The sequence below is a fragment of the Delphinapterus leucas genome, chromosome 7, assembly GCF_059928025.1.
Source record: "Delphinapterus leucas isolate spDelLeu-1000000601 "Yukka" chromosome 7, BTC_Dleu_Yukka2, whole genome shotgun sequence".
NCBI lineage: Eukaryota > Metazoa > Chordata > Mammalia > Artiodactyla > Monodontidae > Delphinapterus > Delphinapterus leucas.
The window spans coordinates 23,509,428-23,522,406 of NC_143135.1; positions in this window are offsets into that span (position 1 = coordinate 23,509,428).

The window sequence follows — 12,979 nt, forward strand, 5'->3', positions numbered from 1 at the left end:
GAGCCAGGCTTTCAGCTCAGCCCTGCTGAATGTGGGCAGCTCATAGGCATCCACACCAGGGCAGGAGCTGGCTCTGGACAGGAGAGAAGCGCAAGCCCAGCATCTTGGTCCAGTGTTTGCCCCTAATCTGCAGTGTGGCCCTGGGCAAGTCTCCACCCTTGCTGGCCTTCTGTTTCCTTATCCTTATAATGAGATCACATACTTGCTTTCCCTTCAAGTTTGCTGGGAGGAATTAATATAATGTGTAAAACCAGTGAAATGCTTAAAGTGGGAATGGTTGTGTTTTTGATGTCTTCACTGACTGCGGAGCCTCGGGGAAGGGGAATCTGTATGGTTCCCTGTTGCATCCAACATGGAGCACACCCAGCCTGCTTGCAGGTGGGTCTGCCCGAAATGGGGGGAATCGGGGGAAGTGATTTCAGGCTTCAGCAGGTCCCCGTACCTGCTCCTGCCTTGTGATCACCTGCAACTGCTAGAGCGGTGAGAGCTGCAAAAACAAAAGCAAAACCCATGGAGGCTACAACACAGTGGCGAGGAATACAGTGCCTGCTTCCTCTACATAACCTGGCCCCTGGGACAAGTGGTTGGAATAACCTTCACTGTAGCCACTTTGCCTTCTGCCTGATGAACGCAAGTCCACTTCAGCCTGACTTGGTGAAGTTTTGAGGCAAAAGCTACATTTCTCACCACCCTTGCATCTAGCGTAGCCATGGGACACAGCTGTGGCCAAAAAGATAAGAAGGTGCTGGATTGAGACTCTGGAAAACCTCCAACAGATTCATCTGGCATTTTGCCATCTGATCTTCCTCTTCTTACTACCTGGAATGCAGAATTGCTGCCTAGAACTTTAAAAGCCATTTTGCAACCATGAGGACACAATCCATATGCTAAGAATAACTGAGCAAAGGCTCTGATGGCATCTTTGAGCTGCCATATTACCCTGGACTCCCTGCTTCTGGAAATATAAACTTCTTAGTTGTTAAAGCCACTGTTCTTTCCCCCTCCCTGGGGAGAGGTCAAGGTGAGGGGATGGAGTCTGCTATTTGCAGTCAAGCACAATTATAACCAATACACCCTTTCCTCCAAAGACTAGGTCAGTGCCACCTTGGACATCCTCTAAGACTCCACAAAGGTCTTATCATACTGCACTATAAGAGCCAGTTGCTCATATACCATCCCTACCAGACGCAAGCTCAGGGAAAGCAGGGTGCACATTCTGTGTTGATCACTGGTGCATCCCCAGGACGTGACAGTTTCTGGCAAACATTAGCTTCTCTCTATACTTTTCTTGAATCAATGAATGAAAGAACACTTTAGATTGTAATTCCAGGAGATGTAGCTAACTTGCATTAGAGCCGGGAACCATCATTTCTGGCCAGTTTTGAAACCTCTGTTGATGCATCTTTGAAAAAGTCAGTTTTAGAATGGTTTGCCTAAAATACCTAAAGCTTTGTAAATAACTCTACCAGCCTCCCACAGAACCACTGCCTTTTCCTAACCACCCACAGCCCATCATGGCTGCCCTCAACTTGCCACTACATGACCCAGAAGGCAACTCACGCAAACCCTCCGGCAGATTCTGATGCCAAGTGATTATCATAGCTGAGAAACGGCACATCCCACGATACGTGGAGAGCTTGATTGAATAAACATAAATGTGTATAGGGAAACATTCACAGACATAGTTGTCAGATTGTCATCCTATCCAAATATCTCAGTTATTTTTAGACTTGTAAAACTACTTTCTTCGACACATCTGGAAGGTTCTAACAGTCTCCTCCTCCTCTTTCCTTTATTGTGACTTTATCCTCAAAACCTGCTGTTTTCACTGTACCCTCAAAATATTCACACTTTTTCCATATTCAAGTTATCCAACTTGGAGATCCAACTATATAACTTCTTCTTTTATTGTTTTTTAATATTTATTTATTTATTTGGTTGCACCAGGTCTTAGTTGCAGCAGGTGGGCTCCTTAGTTGCGGCTCCAAGGCTCCTTAGTTGCGGCTCGTCAGCTCCTTACTTGCAGGCTCCTTAGTTGTGGCATGCAAACTCTTAGTTGCGGCATGCATGTGGGATCTAGTTCCGTGACCAGGGATCAAACCCTGGCCCCTTGCATTGGGAGCATAGAGTCTTAATCACTGTGCCACCAGGGAAGTCCCTATATAGCTTCTTTATTTGCCTTCTTTTGGAAAAGCATGGGAAGTCCATATATAACTGATGGGAATGCAGAGTTCATGTGTTTCCTACAAACTTGCAGTTCATTTGTTCAAGATGTTTGATGGCAGTCCCTTGAGGAAAATCACAGATGATGCAACAGGGCTGCCTGCTAAAGCTCTCTCAAGTTCTTCTTCCTGGGTTCACACCTCCCATGAAGTTTGGTGAGGGCCATATATCCTGAGGTCCTTACTCTCCTTCCTTATCCACCTGCTGAATGGGGAGGACTCCAAGGACTTAGAGGAGGATGGAGCCACAAGATGGAAGGAGCTTGGGTCTCTGGAGCAGCTGCATGAAGCAGAGAGTTGCAGATCTTGCACTAGGCTGTTACAGGAGTAAAAGAAATAAATGTTATTGTACCAACGCTTTGGAAGTGTATCTGTTACAGCAACTAGCATTATTTCAGATTACTCCTTACTTATCTGTAGCCTGTTTTAGTATCTTTATTCTAAAATGCTGTCCCACTTTGCTTTGTATTAGAGCTCTTTACAGTCCATGACTATACTGAATGTGAGCCTTTAGATCATTGGTCCCCGACCTTGGCAGCTCAACAGAAGTAACTGAGGAGCTTCTGAAATCTCCCAGTGCTTAGGCCTTACCCCCAGAGGTTGTGATTCAATTGGTCAGTGGTGGGACCCAGCCTTTGCTATTTTGAAAGAGCATCCCAGGTGATACTAAGGGCAGCCAGAATTAAGAGCCGTTGTTCTAGAGCAAGTGTTCTCAAAATTGAGTGTGCACCAGAACACGTGAGAGACTTGTTCAAATACATATTTCTGGGACCCACCCCCAGAGTTTCTGATTCAGTAGGGTCTGGGGTACAGCCTGGGAATTTTCATTTGCAATACATTCCCAAATGAAGCTGATACTGCTGGTCCAGGGACCACACTCTGAGAGCCACTGGTCCAGACTTTTAAATCCCCCTTAACAATAACAACAGCAATCACTGGTGTCATCCCTAGAAAACACTAGCCACTCAACAACTGAGTATATAATTGAGTTGAAATGAAGGCACATAGGCCTTTATACTTGATGACTCTTACTTTGTTTTTCAATAGATTCAGATTGAGTTTGCTTAGTTGTGCAATCCAACCAAGACACTCTGTAGGAACAGGAAGAGGGGAGAATGTTTGGGTGAGGAAGAATTTAATACTTGGGTTTGAGCTGGCATGTGGAAGCAAATATTTATTTAATATCATGTATGGTCATGGCACTATGTTGACCTCTCCCTATTTTATCCTTTAGTGAAGGGAGATTTCCAGAAGAGAGAGGGACTTCCAGCCATCTGTGACTGAGTAGTAAAGCTCAATGAGATGGAGGCAGGAGGGTCTCCGTAGGAGGAATGACCTAAAATAATACACACACACACACACACACACACACACACACATTGGATTTATAGGGAAAGTGGGAGAATTGGATATGATATCTCAAAGAGGCACAAAATAAATGATGGAATGAAGTAAGGAAGTCTGAGGACCCAACCATTATCATCTTTGTGAGTCCTTTAACACTTGAAGTTCTTTTTTCTCCCAAAAAGGAGGACACACTCCCAATAGCGTGTGCTCTAAATAGAGCACCTTTCATAGCCTACAGTCTTCTTTCATACAGGCGGACCTCACTAATGCATAATTTTGTACTTGTGATATATATACACACACATACATATACATGTACACATTATACATACAGACACATATGATATAAATGATCACCCAGCAGGCAGGAAAGCTGTTTAAATTTAGTGGACCAGACAACTTTGCACTTAGAATTTCTAACACTGTTTATTTTACTCATTAATTCTACTACAAATTCCAATAATTATTTTTATAAAATACTATGTATCTATAAAAGGCTATTAATGAAACCTTCCTTCATATTTGAAGATACTTATTTACAAAATACAGAAATGGATTCTGGCTATTAAAGCAAAAAAAGGGAGGGAAGAGGGAGAATTTATTAAAAGGTATTGATTAGCTCAAAAAACTGCAAGGGCCAATGGACTAGGATTAGAACCTACACATCCATGGACAACATCACAAATCGAAAAACTGCAAGGGGCAATGAACCAAGGTTAGAACCTACACATCCATGGACAACATCTGAAATCAAAAAGCTGCAAAGGACAATGAACCAGGATTAGAATCTACACAGCTTTGGACAACATCCAAAATCATGCCCAGACTGGTCACAACCAGACACCTCTACTGCCAATGCTCGGCACCACTTGTGCTGCTTCTACCTCCAATTCTGAGCATGGAACGTTGCAGCTCTCATTGAAACACTGCTGCTTTGAAGAAACAGATGAAGCTGCTCCTGCTGCCACCATCTTTGCTACAAGGATTCCTGCCTCTTTGCCTCACTAACTCTCTCTCTGGTGGATGCCCCGTATGGGTGTGTCTGACTGGTGGAGCCTGAGTCACATGCAAATTTCCTTGTTGCAGAGGAGTCTGGGAAGTAGCCTCTCCCTTCTACTAAGAGTCTTAAGGTGGGAAATTCTCCATACATAGCAAAGAGGTTTATATCCTGGGCAGTCACACAGAATGATAGATGTCAATGTTGCTCGTTTCAGGGAATTAAACATTATATGATTTTCATCTCCTTAAAAAAAAACTTCTGTTCCTGAGATATTTCAAAGTCATACAGAAAAAAATTTTTAATAATAAATTTGCATGCTACCTCTAAAAGAAAGCATGTGTAAATACTAGCAAACAGATCCAACAACACATGAAAAGGATCATAAAACATGATCAAGTGGGGTTTATCCCAGGAATGCAAGGATTCTTCAATATATGCAAATCAACCAATGTGATAAAACATATTAACAAACTGAAGGATAAAAACCATATGATCATCTCAATAGATGCAGAAAAAGCTTTTGATAAAATTCAACACCCATTTATGATAAAAACCCTCCAGAAAGTGGCAAAAAGTGAACTTTCCTCAACATAATAAAGGCCATATATGACAGACCCACAGCCAACATCGTTCCCAATGGTAAAAAACTGAAACCATTTCCTCTAAGATCAGGAAAAAGACAAGGTCGTCCACTCTCACCACTATTATTCAACATAGTTTTGGAAGTTTTAGCCACAGCAATCAGAGAAGAAAAAGAAATAAGAGGAATCCAAACTGGAAAAGAAGAAATAAAGCCTGTCACTGTTTGCAGATGACATGATACTATACATAGAGAATGCTAAAGATGCTACCAGAAAACTACTAGAGCTAATCAATGAATTTGGTAAAGTAGCAGGATACAAAATTAATGCACAGAAATCTCTTGCATTCCTATACAGTAATGATGAAAAATCTGAAAGAGAAAGTAAGGAAAGACTCCCATTTACCATTGCAACAAAAAGAATAAAATACCTAGGAATAAACCTATCTAAGGAGCCAAAAAGCCTGTATGCAGAAAACTAGAAGACAATGATGAGAGAAATTAAAGATGATACAAACATGGAGAGATATACCATGTTCTCGGATTGGAAGAATCAACATTGTGAAAATGACTATACTACCCAAAGCAATCTGCAGATTCAGTGCAATCCCTGTCAAACTACCAATGGCATTTTTCACAGAACTAGAACAAAATATTTCACGATTTGTATGGAAACACAAAAGACCTCGAATAGCCAAAGCATTCTTGAGAAAGAAAAACGGAGCTGGAGGAATCAGGCTCCCTGACTTCAGACTATACTACAAAGCTACAGTAATCAAAAACAGAAATATAGATCAATGGAACAGTATAGAAAGCCCAGAGATAAACCCACGCACGTATGGTCACCTTATTTTTGATAAAGGAGGCAAGAATATACAATGGAGAAAAGAGCCTCTTCAATACATGGTGTTGGGAAAACTGGACAGCTACATGTAAAAGAATGAAATTAGAACACTCCCTAACACCATACACAAAAATAAACTCAAAATGGATTAAAGACCTAAATGTAAGGCCAGATACTATAAAACTCTTAGAGGAAAACATAGGCAGACACTCTATGACATAAATCACAGCAAGAGCCTTTTTGACCCATCTCCTAGAGAAATGGAAATAAAAATAAACAAATGGGATCTAATGAAACTTAAAAGCTTTTGTACAGCAAAGGAAAACATAAACAAGACAAAAAGACAACCTTCAGAATGGGAGAAAATATTTGCAAATGAAGCAACTGACAAAGAATTAATCTCCAAAATGTACAAGCATCTCATGCAGCTCAATATCAAAAAAACAAACAACCTAATCCAAAAATGGGCAGAAGACCTAAATAGACATTTCTCCAAAGATATACAGATTGCCAACAAACACATGGAAGGATGCTCAACATCACTAATCATTAGAGAAATGCAAATAAAAACTACAATGAGGTATCACCTCACACCAGTCAGAATGGCCATCATCAAAAAATCTACAAACGATAAATGCTGGAGAGGGTGTGGAGAAAAGGGAACCCTCTTGCACTGTTGGTGGGAATGTAACTTGATACAGCCACTATGGAGAACAGTATGGAGGTTCCTTAAAAAACTAAAAATAGAACTACCATATGACTCAGCAATCCCACTACTGGGCATATACCCTGAGAAAACCATAATTCAAAAAGAGTCATGTACCACAATGTTCATTGCAGCTATATTTACAATAGCCAGGACATGGAAGCAACCTAAGTATCCATCCACAGATGAATAGATAAAGAAGATGTGGCACATTTATCAGTGGATTATTACTCATCCATAAAAAGAAACGAAACTGAGTTATTTGTAGTGAGGTGGATGGACCTAGAGTCTGTCATACAGAGTGAAGTAAGTCAGAAAGAGAAAAACAAATACTGCATGCTAACACATGAATATGGAATCTAAAAAAAAATTGTTTTGAAAAACCTGGGAGCAGGACAGGAATAAAGACACAGATGTAGAGAATGGACTTGAGGACACAGGGAGGGGGAAGGGTAAGCTGGGATGAAGTGAGAGAGTGGCATGGACATATATACACTACCAAATGAAAAATAGATAGCTAGTGGGAAGCAGCCACATAACACAGGGAGATCAGCTCGGTGCTTTGTGACCACCTAGAAAGGTGGGATAGGGAGGATGGGAGGGAGGAGATACGGGGATATATGTATATGTATAGCTGATTCAATTTGTTATAAAGCAGAAACTAACACACCATTGTAAAGCAATTATACTCCAATAAAAATTAAAGAAAATAAAAGAAATCATGTGTTTCCTTGGCATGCAAAGTGCTTTCTCAAAGTCTCTGGATCTTGAGGAGCCAGAAAATTGATTCTGTGGCTCTGAAGATTTCAATAAGGAACAGATATGTGCATGGTGGGTGGCTGTAGAAATACTAGGCCTTGTTTAGACTAGCTGTCTGGATTTTAGCTCATTTTATGTTCACTTCTGGAGACTCATTCATTCTATCTGTTAGAATTTTGGCACAAAACAGATGGCCACTCCAAAGGATGATTGGAGAGGGTTCAAGGAGGGGTTATTTACCAAAGCATAGTGCTCATGAGTAGAAACAAACAAGGGATGATGAAGCACCCTAGGGCTAGTAAGGGCAAAAGCTGTTGTGATGATGGGTCTGAAGGGGCAAAGGGTCCTGTAGCCATGAGAGAGTGAGAAGACACTGTGACATATTCCATCATAGACCCTCAGTCCACCTGACTTTAGCACAACGTGGTGGACAGTCCCATGCATTTTGCCCACATCAAAGTCCCACATCAAGGGCAAAGAACTGAAAATAGAGATACCATATGATACAGCAATCACACTCCTGTGCATATATCTGGAGAAAACCATAATTTGAAAAGATACATGCACCCCAAAGTTCACTGTAACACTATTCACAACAGTCAGGACATGGAAGCACCTTAAATGTCCATCAACAGAGGAGTGGATAAAGAAGATGTGGTACATATATACAAATGGACTATTAGTCATAAAAAAAAAGAGAGAGAGAGAGATTGGTTCAAGATGGCGGAGTAGAAGGACATGTGTTCATTCCCTCTTGCGAGAGCACCAGAATCACAACTAACTGCTGAACAATCATTGACAGGAAGACACTGGAACTCACCAAAAAAGATATCCCACATCCAAAGACAAAGGAGAAGCTGCAATGAGATGGTAGGAGAGACACAATCACAATAAAATCAAATCCCATAACCACTGGGTGGGTGACTAACAAAATGGAGAACTATTATACCATAGAAGTCCACCCACTGGAGTGAAGGTTCTGAGCCCCACATCAGGCTTCCCAACCTGGGGGTCCGGCAATGGGAGGAGGAATTCCCAGACAATCAGACTTTGAAGCCTAGCTGGATTTGATTGCAGGACTTTGGCAGGACTGGGGGAAACAGAGACTCCACTCTTGGAGGTCACACACAAAGTAGTGTGCACATCAGGACCGAGGGGGAAGGAGCAGTGACCCGATAGGAGACTGAACCAGACCTACCTGGTAGTGTTGGTGGGTATCTGGCAGAGGCAGGGGGTGGTTCTGTTTCACCACGGGGACAAGGATGCTGGCAGCAGAAGTTCTGGGAAGTACTCCTTGGCATGAGCCCTCCCGGAGTCTGACATTAGCCCCACTAAAGAGCCTGTAGCCTCCAGTGCTAGGTCACCTCAGGCCAAAAAAACAACAAGGAGGGAACTCAACCTCACCCATCAGCAGACAAGTGGATTAAAGTTTTACTGAGCTCTACCCACCAGAGCAACACCCAGCTCTACACACGACCAGTCCCTCCCATCAAGAAGCTTGCACAAGCCTCTTAGATACCCTCATCCACCAGAAGGCAGACAGCAGAAATAAGAAGAACTACAATCCTGCAGCCTATGGAGCAAAAATCACATTCACAGAAAGACAAACAAAATGAAAAGACAGAGGACTATGTACCAGATGAAGAAACAAGATAAAACCCCAGAAAAACAACTAAATGAAGTGGACAAAGGCAAGCTTCCAGAAAAAGAATTCAGAATAATGATAGTAAAGATGATCCAGGACCTCAGAAAAAGAATGGAGGCAAAGATCAAGAAGATGCAAGAGGGCTTGCCTGGTGGCGCAGTGGTTGAGAGTCTGCCTGCCGATGCAGGGGACACAGGTTCATGCCCCGGTCTGGGAGGATCCCACATGCAGCGGAGCGGCTGGGCCCGTGAGCCATGGCCACTGAGCCTGCGCATCTGGAGCCTGTGCTCCGCAACGGGAGAGGCCACAACAGTGAGAGGTCTGCGTACCGCAAAAAAAAAAAAAAGAAGATGCAAGAAATGTTTAACAAAGACCTAGAAGAGTTAACGAACAAACACATAGAAGAATTAAGGAACAAACAGAGATGAACAATACAATACCTGAAATGAAAAATACACTAGAAGGAATCAATAGCAGTATAACTGTGGCAGAAGAATGGATAAGTGACCTTGAAGACAGAATGGTGGAGTTAACTGCCACGGAACAGAATAAAGAAAAAAGAATGAAAAGAATTGAAGACAGTGTGAGAGACCTCTGAGACAACATTAAATGCACCAACATTTGCATTATAGGGGTCTCAGAATGAGAAGAGAGAGAGGAAGGACCCGAGAAAATATTTGAAGAGATTATAGTCGAAAAATTCCCTAACATGGGAAAGGAAATAGCCATCCAGGTCCAGGAAATGCAGACAGTCCCAGGGAGGATAAACCCAAGGAGAAACACACCGAGACACATAGTAATCAAATTGACAAAAATCAAAGACAAAGAAAAATTATTAAAAGCAACAAGGGAAAAATGACAAATAACGTACAAGGGGACTCCCATAAGGTTAACAGTTGATTTCTCAGCAGAAACTCTACAAGCCAGAAGGGAGTGGCACAATATAGTTAAAGTGATGAAAGGGAAGAACGTACAATGAAGATTACTTCACCCAGCAAGGATCACATTCAGATTCAATGGAGAAATCAAAAGCTTTACAGACAAGCAAAAGCTAAGAGAATTCAGCACCACCAAACCAGCTCTACAACAAATGCTAAAGGAACTTCTCTAAGTGGGAAACACAAGAGAAGAAAATGACCTACAAAAATAAACCCATAACAATTAAGAAAATGGTAATAGGAACATACATATTGATAAGTACCTTAAATGTGAATGGATTAAATGCTCCAACAAAAAGACACAGGCTCACTGAATGGATACAAAAACAAGACCTATATATATGGTGTCATATATATATATATATATATATATATATATATATATATATATATATATATATATATATATATGCTGAGACCCACTTCAGACCTAGGGACACATACAGACTGAAAGTAAGGGGATAGAAAAAGATATTCCATGCAAATGCAGTGGAAAAATGCAAAAAAGATATTCCATGAAAATGTAAATCAAAAGAAAGCTGGAGTAGCAATTCTCATATCAAATAAAATAGACTTTAAAATAAAGAATGTTACAAGAGACAAGGAAGGACACTACATAATGATCAAGGGATCAATCCAAGCAGAAGATATAACAATTATAAATATATATGCACCCAATACAGGAGCACTTCAATACATAAGGCAAATGCCAACAGCTATAAAAGAGGAAATCGATAGTAACACAATAATAGTGGGGGACTTTAACACCTCACTTACACCAATGGACAGATCATCCAGACAGAATATTAGTAGGGAAACACAAGCTTTAAATGACACAATAGACCAGATAGATTTAATTGACATTCCATCTGAAAACAGATTACACTTTCTTCTCAAGTGCACACTGAACATTCTCCAGGATAGATCACATCTTGGGTCACAAATCAAGCCTTGGTAGATTTAAGAAACTTGAAATCATATCAAGCATCTTTTCTGACAACAACGTTATGAGATTAGAAATAAATTATAGGGAAAAAACACAAACACAGGGAGGCTAAACAACACATTACTAAATACCAAGAGATCACTGAAGAAATCAAAGAGGAAATCAAACAATACCTAGAGACAAATTACAATGAAAACACAACGATCCAAAACCTATGGGATGCAGCAAAAGCAGTTCTAAGAGGGAATTTTATAGCAATACAATCCTACCCCAAGAAACAAGAAAAATCTCAAATAAACAATCTAAACTTACACCTAAAGGAACTGGAGAAAGAAGAACAAACAAAACCCGAAATTTTAGAAGGAAATAAATCATAAATATCAGAGCAGAAATAAATGAAATAGCAACAAAGAAAACAATAACAATGATCAAGAAAACTAAAAGCTTGTTCTTTGAGAAGATAAATAAAATGGTGAACCTTTAGCCACACTTATCAAGAAAAAGAGGGAGAAGACTCAAATCAATAAAATTAGAAATGAAAAAGGAGAAGTTACAATGGGCACCACAGAAATACAAAGCATCATAAGAGACTATTACAAGCAACTCTATGCCAATAAAATGGACAACGTGGAAGAAATGGACAAATTCTTAGAAAGACTGAACCGGGAAGAAATAGAAAATATGAACAGACCAATCACAAGCAATGAAATTGAAGCTGTGATTAAAAATCTTCCAACAAACAGAAGTCCAGGACCAGATGGCTTCACAGATGAATTCTATCAAACATTTAGAGAAGAGCTAACACCCATCCTTCTCAAACTCTTCCAAAAAATTGCAGAGGAAGGAACACTCCCAAACTCATTCTATGATGCCAACATCACCCTGATACCAAACCAGACAAAGATACTACAAAAAAGGAAATTACAGATCAATATCACTGATGAATATAGATGCAAAAATCCTCAACAAAATACTAGCAAACAGAATCCAACAACACATTAAAAGGATCATACACCATGATCAAGTGGGATTTATCTCAGGGATGCAAGCATTCTTCAATATATGCAAATCAATCAATGTGATACACCATATTAATAAATTGAAGAATAAAAACAATATGATCATCTCATTACATGCAGAGAAACATTTTGACAAAATTCAACACCCATTTATGATAAAAAAAAAAACTCTCCAGAAAGTGGACATAGAGGGAAACTACCTCAACATAATTAAAGCCATATATGAAAAACCCACAGCAAACATCATTCTCAATGGTGAGAAACTGAAAGCATTTCCTCTAAGATCAGAAACAAGACAAGGATGTCCACTCTTGCCACAATTATTCAACATAGTTTTGGGAGTCCTAGCCACAGCAATCAGAGAAGAAAAAGAAATAAAACGAATACAAACTGGAAAAGAGGAAGTAAAACTGTCACTATTTGCAGATAACATGATACTATATATAGATAATCCTCAAGATGCCACCAGGAAACTACTAGAGCTAATCAATGAATTTGGTAAAGTTGCATGATACAAAATTAATGCACAGAAATCTCTTGCATTCCTATACACTTACAACGAAAGATCAGAAAGCGAAATTGAGGAAACAAACCCATTCACCAATGCAACAAAAAGAATAAAATACCTAGGAATAAACCTGCCTAAGGTGGTAAAAGACCTGTACTCAGAAAATTATAGGATGGTGATGAAAGAAATCAAAGATGACACAAACAGATGGAGAGATATACCATGTTCTTGGATTGGAAGAATGAATATTGTGAAAATGACTATACTACCCAAAGCAATCTACAGATTCAATGCAATCCCTATCAAATTACCAATGGCATTTTTTTAGAGAAGTAGGACAAAGAATCTTAAAATTTGTATGGAAACACAAAAGACCCCTAACAGCCAAAGCAATCTTGAGGGAAAAAAGGGAGCTGGAGGAATCAGACTCCTTGACTTCAAACTATACTACAAAGCTACAGTAAT